The sequence below is a fragment of the Heloderma suspectum genome, chromosome 3, assembly GCF_057233095.1.
Source record: "Heloderma suspectum isolate Gila_16-S chromosome 3, 16-S_ref, whole genome shotgun sequence".
NCBI classification, from domain to species: domain Eukaryota; kingdom Metazoa; phylum Chordata; class Lepidosauria; order Squamata; family Helodermatidae; genus Heloderma; species Heloderma suspectum.
The window spans coordinates 305,181,502-305,200,797 of record NC_139460.1 but is presented as its reverse complement, the minus strand read 5'-3'; the positions used below and the strand labels follow the sequence as shown (position 1 = coordinate 305,200,797).

At 43.8% G+C, this 19,296-nt stretch overlaps 1 protein-coding gene across 4 annotated transcripts in view; it reads right to left on the bottom strand.

Moving 5' to 3' along the window:
• Window positions 1–19,296, bottom strand: part of LOC146351519 (neuroserpin) — a 149,044-nt gene that overhangs the window by 67,601 nt on the left and 62,147 nt on the right. The window contains exon 2 of one of the 4 annotated variants that reach the window (XM_084847453.1): window positions 2,840–2,946. The exons of the other annotated variants lie outside the window; for them this stretch is intronic. The gene's annotated coding sequence lies outside the window, so the exon portion shown is untranslated. The remainder of the gene's footprint in view (window positions 1–2,839; window positions 2,947–19,296) is intronic. 4 annotated transcript variants of the gene reach the window in all.

The following is a 19,296-nucleotide window of genomic DNA, read 5'->3' as shown; positions in this document are numbered from 1 at the left end:
CCGTGATAGGCTACGTGACGATTGACGTAGCCTATCACGGCTGACTTTGCAAATCTAGCCGTGATAGGCTACGTGAATCGTCACGTAGCCTATCAGGGGGCGTTTTTTTTTTTCTTTGATTGCAATGGTGGCGGCGGCGGCCGGTCGAAAGACCGGCTGCCGCTCCCGCCCCGCTTGAACACCCGCCGAACCGCCGGCCGGACCCGCCACCGGGAGGGACATTCGGTGAAGGTAAGTCCCGTCCCGGGGGGAGGGTGCGGGGGGCAGGGGGGGGTTCGGAGGATTTCTCCCCGAAACTTGTTCGGGGGGCCGAACACGTTGGCGCTCGGCCCCCCGAAGTTTCGGGGAGAAATTCTCCGCCATCCCTAATCTCAGGTATAGAAGAAGCTTTTGGGGGCAGGAGCCAAGAAAACATTGTTCCAATTCAGCCATGAAGATGTTGGCATACTGTGGAGCCATGTGGGTACCCATGGCAGTGCCAATGATCTGAAGATACAGAGCTTCTTCACAAGGAGCTTTTATCCTGCTATTGAGATTGGTTACTCACAGAAGTTTGCGGGCCCTTTAGATGATGTTGTCAACCTCCCGGGTGTCTCCCTGGAGCACCAAATTACCTTTATTCCATTTTTTAAGAGCGGAGGTAATGAGCTCCCAAATTACAGCACTTGAGCTCCCTCCATGAAAAGAGAAAAACTCGGAATAAGAGGAGCTAGACCACAGCGCCATCTAGCGGCTGTATAATGAAACATATGGAAGACTCAGATAAGGGGGAAAAGGAGGGGGAAAGGAAACGCGTGTAAAGGGAGTTCGTTATGATCCTGCATTTAAAATGGAAGCAGAAAGCCCTGTTTTAATTGCGGGATTTTAGGCTGTTGTACAGATGCTCACATGTTCTCACCAAAGTTGAAGTAATTGTGGGTAGCAGCATTTGGTACCAGATATTCTGTAGTGATGATATTCCTGATGGCCTGGGATCCATCTTTGTGGGGGATGTTTGTGGGGGATGTTAAGGGCTTCAACATCCATGGTAGCTAGGATGATATTCCCTGAGAGATTGTCCATGGATTGGAGTTTCCTCAGGAAATCAGTGGTGCCCTGTATGTAACTTGGAGTATTGGTGGCATATGGTCTGAGAATGGGGTCCATGTAACGAAACATCCCAAACTATGGGGTGGGCAGGACTGCCAGGTTTATGTATTTTGGGCAGCTGACAGAAAATGCCTGGTCAAGCCTCCTGTGATGTGTCTGTGCAGATTTGGTCTTGCACACATATAGAAAATTCCTTCATCAGTTTGTGTAGTTCCTTCACTGAGGAAGGAGCTGAGTACAGGGGCCTATAAAATGCAGTGTTGGAGAGTTGCCTCTCAGTCTCCTGTACTTAGTCCAGGTTTTGTTCATGACAGCAACAGCTCCTCCTTTCTCAGCACCTTTAATTATGTCACCATTGCTTCCACGGCTGTAGATGGCATCACATTTTGCACAGCTGATACTGGATGGCAAATGATGCTGTCTGCCAATCACCTCAGTCTGGGCATAGCAGGAGCACTCAATGTAAAAATCTAAGGCAGTGTCCAATACTGTTGCTGCACCTTTGTGTTGCGCCAGCGAGACCAACCGCTAGTGCAACAGGAAACCAGCGCTTCCTAAAGCAACTCTAGAAATGAGCTGACGTGCTCATTTATGGAACAAGCCAAGCCAGTGGAGCTCCCTTCCGCTAGCTCTGCTCCGTTCTGGAAACAAGTGTTCCGACTTGTTTCTACTGGCGCTAGCTCCCAAGAGTGCTAGTGGTCAGTCCTAGCATGTGGACAGAACTGGATACTGTGTTAAACCATCTGGAGTGGTCCATACAGAATTATTCTTCCTGTAGCACTGAGAGGATGTTTGCTGTGTGTCAGCACACTCTCCAGTGGTGTGATGAGAAGATGGTAGTTGTGCAACCAACCGGTGCACGAGCTAGTGTTCTGATGGAAGTAGTCCTTGAGTTGTAGGTGGCAGAAAAGGCCTCTAGGTCAACAAAGAATGGTAGCATGCGTGCAATGCTCTGGATTAATAAGCCAGTTCTTAATATGAGGCACTTGGTACAATTCGGAGAGAGTTGAGCGTATTTAAATCCTATCCAGGTTAGTGGGGGTTTGTGTTTATTCTTCTACTTTCCATTTAGTTTTAAGCTAATATGATCTCACTGACATTCTTAGGGGTTGCATTTTGATCCTAGCCATGTTAATGTGGAAGCAAACTGATTTCAGTTGGACTTACTTCCAAATACTTCAACTGGTTGTACAGTATGCTATACAATTATATGTAATCCACTCCTGAGTCCTTGAGATTGAACAGGACAATGTGGGAGTTGACGGGGAGCTGGTGCCTCTCACTAGTTCGATTTACACTCACAATATGCTGATCTGCAGAGGCATGATGTGTTACCATGTTGAGAACTATACCAGGTTCATCAAAGTAAAGCATTCACCTACTTCAACCTATCAGAAATCTTTTTTAATTATTGTTTTTGAGGGAAAAGCACTCTCAGTTTGGAAGGTTAACTAACAAATCCTTAAAGATTTGTATTTAATGATATGGGAGTTGGTGCCAGGGGAACCACTGTGATTTTGGGTGACAATCTCTTAAATTTCCCCAAATTTGGGAGGCATATACCCAGTAGCAAGTTCCTTTCTTCTGTTTCCCAGCTCTCCATCCTATACTTCTTCACACAGCAGAAAATTGGGAATTTGCTATCATAAGGTCTGGGGATTGCCACCAGCTTAGCTTTAAAAGGGGATTGGACACATTCATGGAGGATAGGGCTATCAATGGTTTCTAGTTATGATAGCTATATACTTACCTCCAGGATCAAAGACTGCATGCCGCTGAATATTTGTTGCTGGGGAACAAGAACAAGAGAAGGTGATTGCCCTCATGTCCTGCTTGTGAGCTCCATCCGGCTGGCTACTGTGGGAAACAGGATGCTGGACTTAATAGGGTGTTGGTATGATCCAGCAGGGCTTTCTTTATGTTCTTATTAGGTGCAGGGCATCAGAAATTGGTGGCTGGCTTTCCTTGAGGGATGCCAGAGACAGAGACTTATCACCAAAACCTCTTAGGGTTCAAGATTCTTGCAACACAGATAGGCAAACAGACATGAAGCCTCCAAACAAAGGTCTGTTTAGAAGAATGAGGGCTTATTGAGAGGGCACTGCATTGACAAATGATGCGAATTGTTAGTTCTAAACTATTCATTTTTATACCTGGTGAGATGGCCATAATTTGATTAAAGTTACACCTTTGGTGTGTGCAACCTGCGTAAGAAAGAGGCATCTCTTCATATATATTCCTCTCACTGTTCAGCAAAGTATGAGCCTCTTCAAGAGGTCCATGTTACAGAGTTGCATGTTCAACTCATAATTAACAAACACTTCTTTGTGGGCTCACCATAGGGATGGGCAGATTCCCTACCTGTCGTTCTGCAGGGGAATCTGCCCGCGGGGGGAGGTGATCCGTCCCTCCCCCTGGAATCCATCCAGGCTGGCTCCGCTCCGCCTCGATCCTGCGGAGCCGGCCACCAGCTCCACATCGCTGGTGAATTTTGTCGATGCAGGCGGTCGGCAGCCATTGCCGTGCCGTATTGCTGTATAAATAAGTCTCCGGATGCAAATGGCGTAGTGGGCGCCATTTGCGGCCATAAAGCTGGTAGATTATCCTAAATGCAGCCATATCTAAATGTATCATGCCACAGATATTCTCTTCCACAGATGGAGAACACAGCCCACTCATCTGTTGTGGATGGAGCAGGTGGTAGGGGTTCTGCTCGGGAGAATCCCTAACTGATCCACCATATACCATATGAATCTACCAGCTTTACAGCTGCAAATGGTGTCCACTGTGCCATTTGCATCCGTTTTTTTTATGTGATAGGCTACGCAAATATTTGCAAGGCCTATTGCGTGAATAGGGACGCAAATGGCCTCCAGTACACCATTTGCATTCCTGTTTTTTCATGCGACAGGCCTTGCAAATATTTGCGTAGCCTATCACATCAAAAAACAGGGACGCAAATGGCATAGTGGACGCCATTTGCAGCCGTAAAGCTGGTAGATTCATATGGTATATGGTGGATCAGTTGGGGATTCTCCCCAGCAGAACCCCTCCCACCTGCTCCATCCATAACAGATGAGTGGGTTGTGTTCTCCATCTGTAGAAGAGAATATCTGTGGCATGATACATTTAGAATCTTTTCCCATACACATAATTTTCCTAGTAGTTAGCAAGCCAGGGGGAGAGAAGACTAATCCTACCATCCACACCTCTTATTTTACTTGCTGTTTGCTGTAGTAGGATGAAAAATAAGCTATCCAAGCCCTGACCATGGTCGGCTTTAAATGTTGCTCGAAGCTCAACTACCTATTTTAGCATCACCGTAAAACCATTTAACATTTTCCTAGGGCGGATGGAAGAAACATCTTCCATTATCTGAGGCATAACCATCATTATTTCTTTCATGGGCTGTAAGGCAAACAAATCATCCAAATATAATGAGACCCCAACCTTTATTCATTATTACTCCCTTTGTACTTTTGCTCTTTAATGAGAACCAGTGTGTGCCACTGAATAAAACTGGACTTGGATAAGGGGATTTGGTCAAGTCCTATTTTTGCTGTGGGTTGATTCTGTAACCGTGGGCAACCCATTATCTCAGCCTCTATACCCCCTATATAAAATGAGAATAATAGTGACCTATCTCACAGGGTAAAATAGCACAAAGTTTGAAATGTCTGTATTACGTGTTACAACAGCACAACCTATTCTTATTTGCCTGCTCTACCATTTGTAAAAAGGAGTAATTTTTTCTCTTCAATCAGATGTGCAAATAGGAAAGATTCATACACAGGGTAATGTTACCATAACTACACATCATTTTCTTTTACTTTACTTCTCTTTGTATTATTCAGATTATAAATATATAAATCAAGCTTTGCAAACTTGCTCCCCAATGTGCCATTTCATATGCCCTGCCATACACATACTAATTATAAGCAATGTGCTATAATAGTTTCTCTTTCCCCACTTCCAGTTTAACTGAATACAAATCTTCAAGCAGAGGTTTAATTTTCCCTAATTTGGAGATGTTTTCCCCTCAAAACTTTTTAAAGCCGCATGGCAAAAGGAAGAAATGTTAACAGTAATAATGAAAGTCACATAATCTCCAACTTAGGTACATGTTCAGCCATTAAAATAGCCATAATATTCTGATGCCACATCTCATGAATTTACTATTTACATAGGAGATTTTGGAACCCCGAAAAGGTGAATCACCTCCACTCATACCAAAACCTGGACTAACAGGCTGAGATATCCCCTATGAGTTGGATTTAGCAGAGCTGTGCTATGTGTGGGAGTAAGACTGAATAACAGATTGAAAAGTTTACAGATGTTTTGTAGTTAAAAAATATAAGCTGTCAAGAATCTTCGCCAATTAGCACTTATGAGAGTCTCTAAAAGGGGCATGTCAGCCCCATTTCTGCCAAGCACTTTACAGACTCACTTCTATGCAAGTTTACTCGCAAGTGCAGCGTGCTCAATACAGGCAGAAGTATATTACTTCAAAGCATATACAGGATTGTGATCTAAGTCTTAATGAGATGGTCCCATATAATGGAAGCATCTTTCTCCCCAGATTAAAAGTCGAGTTCCTTATCCTTTATTGCCCACACAGGTCCATTTTAGAACGATTCATTTGGGGGCAGTGAAGGGGTGGCAAAACTACTGGGACAGCAATGGTATTTATTTATTTATTTGCTACTCTTCCTGGGCAAGCCAGCACCTCAGCTCTGCTACGTGAAAATCTGTGTCCATTCAAGCTCTAATCACTAGCTCCTGCTAGTTGGGCTGGAGGAAGAGAGGGAGGCATTATGTTTTATTTTGATAGTCACCTGCAGTCTTTTAAAATATTTAATTCAAACTTGAACATTAATCAACTTGTAATAGTTTCACAATTAAATGTGCAGTGATGCACAAAGCTATAGATGAAGGGGTAGTGTGGAATGTTTTTGAAGAAGCCCTCACTAACCTAGCCCCACTAATCAAAGGTTAGGGGGAGGCGAAGTGCCCTCACTTTGCCACTGTCAGGGTTGGATCTGAGCCACCCATAGAGTCCCAAAGCAGCTCTGAATCTGAGGAGGAGAGACAACTCGTGTGGGAGGAATGCTCTCAGACTTCAGAGGCGCAGCTGGAGGGGGAGCCCCCCCCTTCTCAGATCCCTGGGAGCGACAGTGAACCAGGCCTGGAAAGGGAGGGACAACCTGAGCTTTTAGAGATGAGGAGCAGACACAGGCACAAGCAGGAGATCGCAGGAGCCGAGCTTTGGCGCTCAGCCCGATTGGCTCGATGTCAACAGCTGCACCCAGAAGCATCACGGGAGAGGGGGTGATCTTCCCCTCCCACCCCTTAAGTTCAGAGAATTGCCACATTTTTCCCAAACGGAGATCAACTGATGTGCTAACCCTTAGAAACTGCCAGATGGCTGTTCCTCTGTAGTTTCTCTGTGTCTCAAGCAATTAGCATCTGTATGCCTCATTAGGATAAATGGAATTAAAGCCTTGGAAAGCAGCCCTTTTGTCTGAGTGTTGATTTTGGCTATTGGGGAATTCAGTAGGCAACAGGGCACCCTGACAGCCACCCCCTAACACAGAACATAGTAAACAGCAGTAAAAGGGCACTTTCACACATTATTTAAAAAAAGAGGCACAGCCTATCTATGTATTTAAATGTTTGTTTGTTTATTTATTTGCATCTTTATCATGCCCATTAGCCAAAAAGACTCCCAGACTGGACACAAAATATAAGGATAATGTAAGCCGCCTTGGGTTCCTTGCAGGAGGAAAAAAGGCGGGATATAAATGCAATAAAAACAGAAAAAAAGAAAAAAAGAAATAGCACAGTCCATGTTCGCAGCCTTGCAGTCTAAAGGACATGACACAAAAGGAAAGGATTCATAGACTCATAGGGTTGGAAAGGGCCTACAAGAGCATCAAGTCCAACCCCCTGCTCAATGCAGGAAGCCTGATTCCCAGGTGGTCTCCCATCAAAGTACTAACCAGTAGGGATGGCAGAGAATTCTGCCACAGACTCCAATGAGGCCGGATTTTTAAGAATCTGCCCCCCTGGAGTTGTGGCGGAACGAAGCACTCCCCTCCGCCACCCCACCCCACGAAATTCTCCCCAGATGGACCCTACCTGCGGCTGGCCGGTCTGGTCCGTCCGCTGCCCTGGTCTGCAGCTGCAAATGACATCCGGTGTAGCGGACACCATTTGCATCCCTGCTTTAGCCGTGACAGGCTACGTAAATCTTTATGTAGCCTATCACGGCAAAGAGCAGGGACGCAAATGGTGCCCACTATGCCGGATGCCATTGGCAGCTGCAGACTGGCAGCGGATGGAAGTCTGGCTGTGGACAGGCCCGGCCAGTGGCTCCGCAGACTTACTGTGGAGTGGAGCCAGCCGAGGAGGATTCCGGGGGGGGGGGAGGGACGGATTGACACCCCCCGCGGATGCCCCGGACCGGAATAGTAAGTGGATTTCGTACACCCCTGCTAACCAGGGCTGACTCTGCTTAGCTTCCAAGATCAGACAGGATCAGGTGCATCCAGCCCTTTGCTCAAATCGGGAGGGTGGAGGGGAAAAGGCAAATTTAGGTATTAGTTTTTAAGTTTCAAAGATCAGAAGGCCATGGAGTTGGATCTAAATACTGCAGAAGTGTCGCTGCTTCCTCTTTCTTGGACATCCTCGGGTAGCAAGAGGGGGGGGCACTCAGCTGGAGTAGTACCCAGGAACAATGGAGGTTGCCTGACTGATGCTTCCCCTCCCTCTGATGGTGGAAGCTTCTGCCAGAATAAGTTTGTTAGGGCAGTATTGTTTTAGAAGCAACCGGAAATTAGCAGAAACACTCGATGCTGGAATGGGGCAGGTCAGCGGAATTCACAGAAGCGAGCTCCGCTGACCTGTCCCAATCTGGGAACAAGCATTTCCGCTTGTTTCCAAGGTTACTTTAAGAATGGTTAACTCTCCACTGTGCTAGCGGTCAGTCCTGCTGGCACATGGGCACAAAGGCCCGCACACATTTATTCAGGCATAAACTTTCATGGACTATAGCCTACTTCATGAAGTGGGCTATAATGCACCAAAGCTTATGACAGAATACATGTGTTCATCTTTAAGGTGCCACAAGATCCATTGTTGATTTTGCTGCAATAGACCTAACATTGATACCCTCTGGAAACACACACACACACACACACAGCATTTCTACACCAGCCTAAAATCCTGCATTTAAAATGGGGCTTTCTGCTTCCATTTTAAATGCAGGATCACAACTGATTCCCTTTACACATGCTTCCTTCCCCCCCTTCCCCCCTCCTTCTCCCTTTATCTGAGTCTTCCATTATCTTTCATTGATCTCACTCCTCTTCTTCCAGCTTTAGCTCTTTTGACTGAGGAAACTTGAAGCGGAACACAATGGGGTAATTTGATAGCTCATTATCTGCGATCTATTTAAAAACGGAACAAAGAGCATTTAGTGCAGGAGATGGCTGGGATGATCACAGCATCATGTAAAGAGCCCGCAAACTTCTGTGAAGGAGCAATCGCAATCGCAGAATAAAAGCCCGGTGTGAAGCAGCTTGCAGGCTCTTCAATTCCTGGTGCGATTGCCCAATGCCAGATTATCTTTCTGAGATGGAGGAGGTGCTGTTGCTGCAGCCAGAAGGTGCATCAGCAGCCCCTGATGCTTTTCTTTTATCCCTTCCTCAATCTATCTGTTCTTTCCACCTCCCTGGTTCCCAGTTTTTCCTGCTTCCCTCACACTTGTCCAGGCACTCTGTTTCCTCGTTTTTTTCCTTCTCCCCTTTCTTACCCTCCAACTCCTGCTCCCACGTGCACATGAAAGGAACTGCGGCTGGCGTCAGTCCATCTAAAACGTGGTATGCAGTGATGTGGGTTTTCCAGAAAACTTTAAATTGGAAATTTTTCCTATGCAAATCAGGCTAAATTGCATATGGTCATTTGCATTGAAAAATTTTCAGTTTGCACCAGATTTTTCTTTATTGCCCTAGAAAGTGATCTAATTTAGCATGTTTGTTTTATTTGTATTCAGTAAATAAAACTAAAAAAGTTACCCCATGTAACCCCCCCTCCCCCAAATACACCACAAGTATATGACTTGAAATAAATTGAGGAGGTAAATACTTAATGTGATTTAAATGTTATATCATGTAGAATGTTTTACTGGAATACCTTAAAGTCAATAGCATGTACTTCCTTTACATTGTTTAAATTTAAAACAAACCCAAAGGTACTGAAAACTGTTGACACAGTAATTAGTTTTAGCAATTGAAAGAACTGTGCATGATATACCGACAACCAACCATACGTTTATTTCAACAGAGTTCAACACTTCCACTGTGGCTGTTGGGACACCTTCAGTTTCAAAGTCACCACCTATTAGTTCTGTTTCACACTGAGATATATATATATATATATGTATTTTAGTGACATATATGTATTCTCTCACATACTTGCTAGGGATAATCACATGTAAAACACTAATTAAAACTTTGAAACTTCAAAGCTTTCCCTAATACTGTATTGCAATTAGCATCCATTTATTGTTACTAGTGAATTTACGAAATGGAAAATTTTCTGCGGTAAAATAAAGCACCGGAAAAAATTCCGGCCCCCATCACTGGTTGTGGGGCAGACAAGCAAAGAAGTACTGGGCAGGTTGCAGTGCTGAGGCCCACTTGAAAGCAGGCTAAGGCACACTGGTGGTCCCCAGCCCACTGTTTAAGAAATACTGATCTGAACATAAGAACGTAAGAGAAGCCATGTTGGATCACACCAAGGTCCACCTAGTCCAGCATTTTGTTCATACAGTGGCCAACCAGCGGTTGACCAGGAACCCACAAGCAGGACACAAGTGCAACAGCACCCTCCCACCCATGTTCCCCAGCAACTGGTGTACATAGGCAAACTGCCTCTGATACTGGAGGTAGCACATAGCCATCAGGACTAGTAGCCATTGATAGCTTTCTCCTCCAGGAATTTGTTTAACCCCCTTTTAGAGCCCTCCAAATTGGTGGCCATCACTACATCTTGTGATAGCGAATTCCATAGTTTAATTATGCACTGAGTGAAGAAGCGGTCTGAACCATTTGTCTTTCTGTTCTCAGCACTTCCTCACTTTCATCCCAAACTATATGCCTTTTTTAAAAAATGGTGGAAATGGTGGACAGAGGAAAGAAATGGTGGTTCAGCTATTAAATAAGGATGGCAAAACGATAACAGAGGACAAAGAAAAGGCAGAGGTGCTCAATTCCTACTTTGGCTCAGTCTTCTCCCAAAAGAGGGTCTATGACCCCCCTGGCAAAGGTGAAGTGCAGGCTGAAGGGGCAGGATTGCAGCTTGAGATCGATAGGCATACGGTCAAGGAACACCTAATTACTTTGAATGAGTTCAAATCTCCAGGGCCAGATTAACTGCATCCTAGAGTAATCAAGGAAGTGGCAGAAGAACTCTCAGAACCGCTGTCTATTCTCTTTGAGAAATCATGGAGGACGGGTGAAGTGCCAGATGACTGGAGGAGGGCTAATGTTGTCCCTATCTTCAAAAAGTGTAAAAAGGAGGAACCTGGGAACTACAGAACAGTCAGTCTGACATCAATCCCGGGGAAAATTCTGGAGCAGATGATAAAGCAATCCATTTGTAAGCACCTTGAAAACAATGCCGTGATTACTCGAAGCCAACATGGATTTGTCAAAAGCAAGTCCTGCTAGACAAATCTGACCTCATTTTTTGATCAAGTCACCTCCCTTGTAGACCATGGGAATGCTATAGACATCATATACCTCGGCTTCAGCAAAGCTTTTGACAAAGTGCCCCATGATACCCTGATGAGCAAACTAGCTCAAAGTGGGCTAGATGAAACAATGATCCGGAGGATCCACAGTTGGCTACAGAATCGGACTCAAAGAGTGCTTTTCAATGGGACCTTCTCAAACTGGGGAGAGGTAACGAGTGGGGTACTGCAGGGCTCAGTCCTGGGCCCAGTGCTCTTCAACATTTTTATTAATGACTTGGAGGAGGAGGTGCAGGGACTGCTGATCAGATTTGCAGATGACACAAAATTGGGCGGGATAGCTAATACTTTGGAAGACAGAAACAAAATTCAAAGTGATCTGGATAGACTGGAGCGCTGGGCAGAAAACAAGAGAATGACATTTAATCGGGATAAATGCCAAATTCTGCACCTAGGAAAAAGAAACCAAATGCACAGTTACAAGATGGGGGATACGTGGCTCAACAACACTACAGGCGAGAAGGATCTTGGAATTGTTGTCGATCACAAGCTGAATATGAGCCAACAATGTGATGTGGCTGCAAAAAAGGCCAATGGTATTTTGGGCTGCATTCAGAGAAGCATAGCTTCCAAATCCCGGGAAATACTAGTTCCCCTCTACTCAGCACTGGTTAGGCCTCATCTGGAGTACTGTGTCCAGTTCTGGGCACCACACTTTAAGAAGGATGCAGACAAACTGGAGAGGGTTCAGAGGAGGGCAACAAAGATGATCAGAGGACTGGAAAAAAAAGCCCTATGAAGAGAGACTGAAAGAACTGGGCATGTTTAGCCTTGAGAAGAGAAGACTGAGGGGAGAGATGATAGCGTTGTTCAAGTACTTGAAAGGTTGTCACAGTGAAGAAGGCCAGGATCTCTTCTTGATCACCCCAGAGTGCAGGACACGGAATAATGGGCTTAAGTTGCAGGAAGCCAGATTCCGGCTGAGCATCAGGAAAAATTTCCTGACTGTTAGAGCAACACAACAATGGAACCAATTACCTAGGGAAGTGGTGGGCTCTCCCACATTGGAGGCGTTCAAGGCGAGGCTGGACAGCCATCTGTCGGGGATGCTCTGACTTGGATTCCTGCATTGGGTAGGGGGCTGGACTCGATGGCCTTGTAGGGCCCTTCCAACCCTACTATTCCATAATTCTATACCTTGCAAAAGTTAGCCCTGACAGATGGCTGAGCCACCGAGTATCTGATCCACGATTTTCTTTCAGTTTCACCATCTTCAATTACCATTATCTAATCCTGATGATGCAATTCTTGGGAGACTCCATATTATTCCTTTCTGTGAAGACATCTATTCCTTGTTAGTTATTGCAAAACCATAGGAATAAGATTACAGGCCTCTCAAATGCGGTGCATTTTGTGGAGTACTCTACTTTTCTTCTTTTAATTCCCTTGTTCACTCCCTGAGTGGCAGTGTGATATTAGCAGAGTACCAGACTTTCTGGCACCGGAGGACACCAGATACACTGTAAAAATGGCAGCTTATGTATTGTTTTTGGAGTCTCCGACTCTTCACAGGGCTTTCTCTTTAGCCAGATGGCAAGTACTCCCCTCGGTGGTGCTGGAGGGGTGGTACAGTAAGACTCCAATGGCAGAGAGGATTTGCCCTTGCGGTGCGGGAGCAGTTGAAACAACTGAACATGTTATTTTTTCTTGTCGGTTCTACCAAGAAATTCATGTAAAGTTTATTTCTCCTCTGCTTACAAGGTTTGCAGGCAGATCTGATGTTGAGGTTGCCAGGAAGCTTCTTTTAGGTGGTAGTGTGCAGTTAACAGATCCTCGTACAAGGTTTTTTGTAGCTGCCTGTTAGATTCATGGGGATATTGTATATAATATTTTAAAATCCTAATAATATTAGTTTTAATCGGTAATAGGTAATTTTAAATAATGTTTTATTTTTTATTTATTGCTTATATTGTTCATTTATCTATTGTTTGGGAATATTTTAGTTTATTGTGACATTTCTAGATTGTTTATACATATGAGCTGGTCGTAATGTATTAAATGCAGCCACCACTCTTAACGTTCCCAAATTCTGTGCTGCAGCATGCAAAAATCACCAAGAACTGACCTCAGAGACTCTGTAACCCTCTTTGGAAGACTGAAATATGATCACAAACTTTATAATATTATCCTATTTCTCTCCCCATTTTCTCTCACCTTATGTTTTTATTTTATTTTATCTTATATATTCTATGTGCAATTTTATGTGATTTATGTCTTTTTATTTGCTATGCTGGTCATTGACCATAACAATAAATGAAATGAAATTCCGTTGTTCACTAATTTCAAAAATATTTCAAGCAATGAGGGGGGAAAAAAGAGGGACCACGCCTGGAAGAACATGAAATGGTCCAATAATTGCTTCAGGGGGCAAATGAAAGTCTTTTTATTTTGTCAAGTCTTTGGATTTCCAAGTGTTATCATTTTAGATTAATTCCTCCTGCTAAATTGGGTTCAATCCCATACTGTCATTTTGCTAACGCAACACTTCTATTGCTTGCGGAAACCTCATTTTCATTCTTGTGCAAGTGTCGAATCCAACACTTTGATTCTGTTTGTGCAAACCATTTCACAAAGCGTTATACAAGGCACTGCACAAGGCGTTGCATAAGCTGTTCTACAAGGTCCTCCAGAAGCTTTTGTACAAGGCATTGTTCAATTCATTCAAACTTCCTTGGGCTAGGTGTTGCGTGCGCTTGCTGTGTTACTTGTACCACCAGCAGTTGTGCAGCTGCTAGTGCAGGGGCAGGCAACACATGCCCACCCTGGCCTTTTGTGCGGCCACCACTGGTCTCCCACTGGTGCTGAATTTGTTGCTGTGGTGGAAGTGGCAACCACTGGAAGCTGCCCACCACTGCACTAGCAGAACGTCAATTCTTGTGATGTTGGATATAACCTATCGGCTTGTGTTTTTAAGGCTGATGGATTTGATTGGTCTCATCTTTAAAAAATCCACTGGAGGGAGGGCAGCTTACTCCCTAAGTACAGGATTGCAGCTTAGTCTTGGTCCAACCCAATGTTAGTGGTTCAAAAAAAGTTTTGATTTTTTTTATAGTTAGCATAGATATCAAACCTGCTAACAGTTATCTTCTTTGCTGTTCTCATAATGTTGTCCCTCTTATGACCTGGACCCCCTGAGCAACTCTTTAAGGATCTCTTGCCTCCTTAAGAGTCCCACCTTCCTTTTTTTACCTTCAAGTAATGTGGGGTTTAGGCTGTAGAAGTGGGGTAATTGACACACCAGACCCTTGGGATTTAACCACAACAGTTTACTGGTAAATTTAAAACAAGCAAATTACAACTAAAGGTATTCACACGAAAGAGCTGAGTGATACAGATGGCATTAAGAAAAAATAAAAGTTGCAAAACGCTAGTTCTTTTACCCTAGCTGACTCCTCTAGGCTGCTTCTTCCTGTTCCCTCTTCAGGCTCTGGTCTCCTCGCTCTGCTCTCTCACTCCCTTTATATACCCTCCTCCCTCAAAACTTAAAGTACTGTTTCAAACCTGAAGAAATGAAACATAATTGGGGAAATGAAGTTGAGACTGAACTGGGGAAATGAAACCACTCCACTCAGGGATACCCCCTGTCAACAGAAAACTCCACGCCTCTTAACCTGACCTTTCTTCCCTTTGCCTCTGTAGGCCTCAAATCTTCACATAATGCTTTAAACATATTTGCACAAATTTTATTTATGAACCAGCAGGAACTTTAAGAAGCTTGTTCAGAGAGCAGCAAATCTGTCTAAGTATATAAAAATAGCAGCCAAACATGTTTCTGTGTGCGAAGATAGGTGTAGAATTGCACCTTCTTGGGAACATTCAGCTCTCCTTAGGATTGATCAGCATGTGCCTGCGTGCGCACGCGCACACGCACACACACACAGAGTTTTTCTTCACTCCAATATTTCAGAACCCATCATATATAATCTGGAATCTGTCATTAGTTCATTAAAAACAAACAAACACACCCTAAGAAATTTCAGTTACACTTTGGCAGGTTTGTAGTGAACCAGCTGTCAGGGTCTTCGCCTTGCATGCACTGAGTTAACTAAAACTATCCTCTTTTAGGTGTGGTAACCAGAACCGCACACAGTATTCCAGTTACGGTCACACAATAGATTTGTATGAGGGCAATATAGTATTGGCAATTTTATTTTCAATCCCTTTTCTAATTATAAGGTAAAGGTGTCCCCAACATGAAATTTGCCTTTTTCACAGTAGTCGCACACTGTGTTGACATTTTCTTCAAGCTGTTGATCAAGACCCCAAGATCTTTTTCTTGGTCAGTCACTGCTAGCTCAGATCCCATCAGCATATACGTGAAGTTGGGATTTTTTGCCCCAACATGTATTGCTTTTCACTTGCTTACATTAAACCACATTTGCCATTTTGATAGCCATTCTTCAAGTTTGGAGAGATCCTTCTGGAGCTCTTCGCAGTCCCTTTTTGTTTTAACTACCCTAAATAATTTGGTGTCATCAGCAAACTTGGCCATCACACTCCAAATTCCAGATCATTGATGAACAAGTTGAAAAGCACTGGTCCCTGTGGGGCCCCACTGTTTACATCCCTCCACTGGGAGAATTTGCCATTTATTCCTACTCTCTGCTTTCTGTAATTTAACCAGTTACTGATCCATAAAAGACCTCTCCTCTTCTTCCATGACTGCTATGTTTGTTCAGGAGTCTTTGGTAAGGGGCTTTGCCCAAAGCCTTTTGGAAGACTCTAAAAGGTTAGTGAGACAAGACCTTTGTGAAAGCCATGTTGATTCTTTTTCAGTAGGGCTTTCCCTTCTATATGCCTTCTAATTTTATCTTTAATAATGCTTTCAACCAATTTATTCAGAACAGATATTAAGCTAACTGGCCTATAATCTCCCGGATCCCTTTTTAAAAACTGGCATTACATTGTCCATTATCCAGTTCTCTTGAACAGAGGCTGATCTAAGGAGATGTTACTTATTTTTGTTAGAACATCTGCAATTTCACATTTGAGTTCTTTAAGAACTCTAGGATGGATACCATCTGGGCTTGGTGATGTATTAACTTTCAGTTCGTTAATAAGGTTGAGAACTTCATCTTTTGTCATCACTATTTGCCTCAGTCCCTCAGACTCCCTTCGTGAAAACATCAGTTCAGGCAGAGGTATCTGTCCTATATCTTCTACAGTGAAGACAGAGGAAAAGAATTCATTCAGCTTCTCCACAATCTCCTTATCCTTCTTTAGTACTCCTTTAACTCCGTTGTCATCCAATGGTCTAACTGCCTCCTTAGCTGGTTTCCTGCATCTGATATATTTAAATAATTCTGTATTGTTTGCCTTGATGTTGTTAGCAATATGCTCCTCAAAATGCTTTTTTGCATCTCTTATTGCTGGCTTGTATCCCCTTTGTGCAAGTTTGTGTTCCCTGTTGTTCTCATTTGGGCAAGACTTCCATTTTCTGAAGGATGCCTCGTTCTCTCTAATGGCTTCCTTAACCCTGCTCATTAATCATGCTGATGACCTCTTGGAGTCTGTGCTACCTTTCTTAACCTGTGGTTTACATTCTAGCCAAGCTTCTATTGTGGTTTTGAGTAACCTCCAAGCATTTTGAAGGGATTTAACCTTCTTGATGCCCCCTTGCAACTTCCTTTTTACCATTGCCCTCACTTTAGAGAAGTTTCCTTTTCCTTTTTCTTTTTTTAAAGTAAAATGTGACTGTGCTGGACTTCCTTGGCAATTTCCCACTTAAATATATATTAAATCTGATAGCACTGTTTCCAACTGGTTCAACCACACTGTTCAACTAGCAGCAGCTCTCCAGGGTTTCAGCTAAGAGTTTTTCCTGCCCTTCCTGGAGATGCTGGGGATCAAACCTGGGACCTTCTGCATGCAAAGCATGAGCTCTACCACTGAGCTATGGACTCTAGGCATGATGAATTGACCTACTGTCCCCTTAAGTACAATCCAACCTCCCCATTCCCTCTCTTCCCTTGGGCTAGAAGAAACCCTGCTGTAAGTCCACAACATGTGACATTACCAGCACCTGTATGGAGCATTAATCAGTAGCTGAAGTTGAACAGTGACAACAGAGTTGAAAGGCACTGGCCCTCCTGCAATAGTATTCCCAGGAAAATACTTTCTCTGATAAGAATTACTGGCAGCCATTAAATTTTATGGAAGAAGCCAAAGGGGACTGTTGGGGTAGAAGCTAAACCCTCTTCCTACCCTTAGGAAGGGTAATTGCCCAAGTCAACTATGATGCCTGCTCCTACCAGCAGAACCTCATCCTGGATTTTATTTCTTGGTTACACTAGAACAGCCTTCCCATGCTGGCAGGGAATGATGGGACTTGTAGTCCAACATATTTGGAGGGTGCTAGGTTGGACAAAGCTGTAGTAGATTGTGATGGGATATCAAGAACTGTTTTTTTCCTGCTTATTGATCCATCAATTGATAGACACACACCTTGGCAACAGTCTGAAAGACACAGTATAGCAAGCTAAGCTCCCACTCTCTGCAAATGTCAGTTTGCCTTGAAACGCTTTGCAAGAGCTTTTTACCTTAGTTTATTTGGGAGAGGTTAACAAAGCTATCTGAGCTCACAGCCTTGGAACACAGAGCTCTTATGGCCATATGTCACACATTAAACATTTTTAGATGTGATCTGCTTCCCTTAGTGATATGCAGTTATATTCATATTTCCATATGCGTAAGTACCAATAACAAAACTGCAGCATTTTAACACCAGCTGTTGACACACCTAGTTGCTTGTTTCCTGGGGCCAGGAAATCTTGAACTTGATTTCCATTTGGTTTGCTGCATGCTGCCCAATTTAGAAAGACAAATAAAACGACAGCAAGAATGCCATCTCAGAGACTATAAAGGGACAGCTCTTTATATAAGCCATTAAAGCACGCATATAAAGAAGTGTTTGAAATAAAATATTTCCTTTAAAAAATAACTCTGTGGCGACACCATAGGCCAGGTCTGCACAACTTATGAACCCACCAGCCCACGTGTGGCAGTCTAGCAAGTGCTCACAAAAGTTCCTGGTTGTGCTGTCTCCTTGAGGCTATAAAAATGTACCTGGGCTGAGTTCAGGTTGGTGGGTCACCATCTGTGCAGGTCTGCCATAAACAGTTCATGGTCATTCAGCCCAAATCCTCTAGCAAGCACACGATATCACAGGGCACTTGATTGGAACAGCACTGGCAGCCTATTATTTAATAACCATAGGTGACCTGCATTGGGCAGGAGGTTGGACTCAATGGTCTTGTAGGCCCCTTCCAACCTGACTGTTCTATGATTCTATGACCATGAATTCCAGGTGGACAAGTAAGAGGGCTGGAGGAGGAGGGAAGGATTGCTCCATTCTTTCCCCGACACCCCACGTTGTTTCTGCGCTGACCGCAAGCACTTTTCTTTGTGACTAGAACGGAAATGCAGAGGGCTGCTGGAGAGGTGACAGACTGCTGAAGCAGTGCTTCTCAGAGGGACCATCCCATAAACATATACAACCTCACGAGGACCCACATTAGCTCTACCTTCCGAGCCCTACTTTCCCTCCTCTAAAAAACACAAGGGTGTCACATCAATAGTTAACACTAGACAAGTCGACATTTCATTTTTCATGTTTAGTGTTAATATACAGAGAGGCAGAACCACGACTGTGGAATTCTGAGATCCACCTGGCACCAACACTGATACCTTTTCAGCACCACATTACATGGCCCCTCCAGGAAATTCCTGACTTGTGTGGCGAATAACTTCTTCCTACAGAAAGTAGAGGAAGGAACTAGAGGATCGGCTATCCTTGACTTGATCCTAACCAACAGAGATGACTTAGTGGATAAAGTAGCAGTTACGGGAACTCTGGGGTAAAGCGACCATGTTATACCTGAGTTCTTGGTTCTAAGGAAAGCAAAAGCTGAGTGTAGTCAAATGCGTATCCTGGATTTTAGGAAAGCTGATTTTAATAAAACTCAGAACAATGATAAGTAAGGTCCCATGGCAAGCGACTCTAATGAGAAAAGGTGTCCAAGATGGGTGGGAGCTTTTAAAAAAGGAAATTCTCAAGACACAATTACAAACACTTCCAACAAGAAGAAAAGGTGGAAGACAACAGAAGACACCAATGTGGCTTCACAAAAAGCTAAGAGATGACCTGAAAACAAAAAAGGACACATATAGGAAGTAGAAAGAAGGCCAAGCAACAATGGAACAAGCAGGTAGCACAGAACTGCAGGGATGGCTAAAGCTAGTCAGGAAGGCTAAAGCTGAGAACGAGCTGAGGTTAGTGAGGGATGCTAAAAGCAACAAAAAAGCTTTTTTCAGCTACGTGCATAGTAAAAGACAGAGGAAATAAATGGTGGTTCAGTTATTAAATAAAGATGGTAAAATGATAACAGATGACA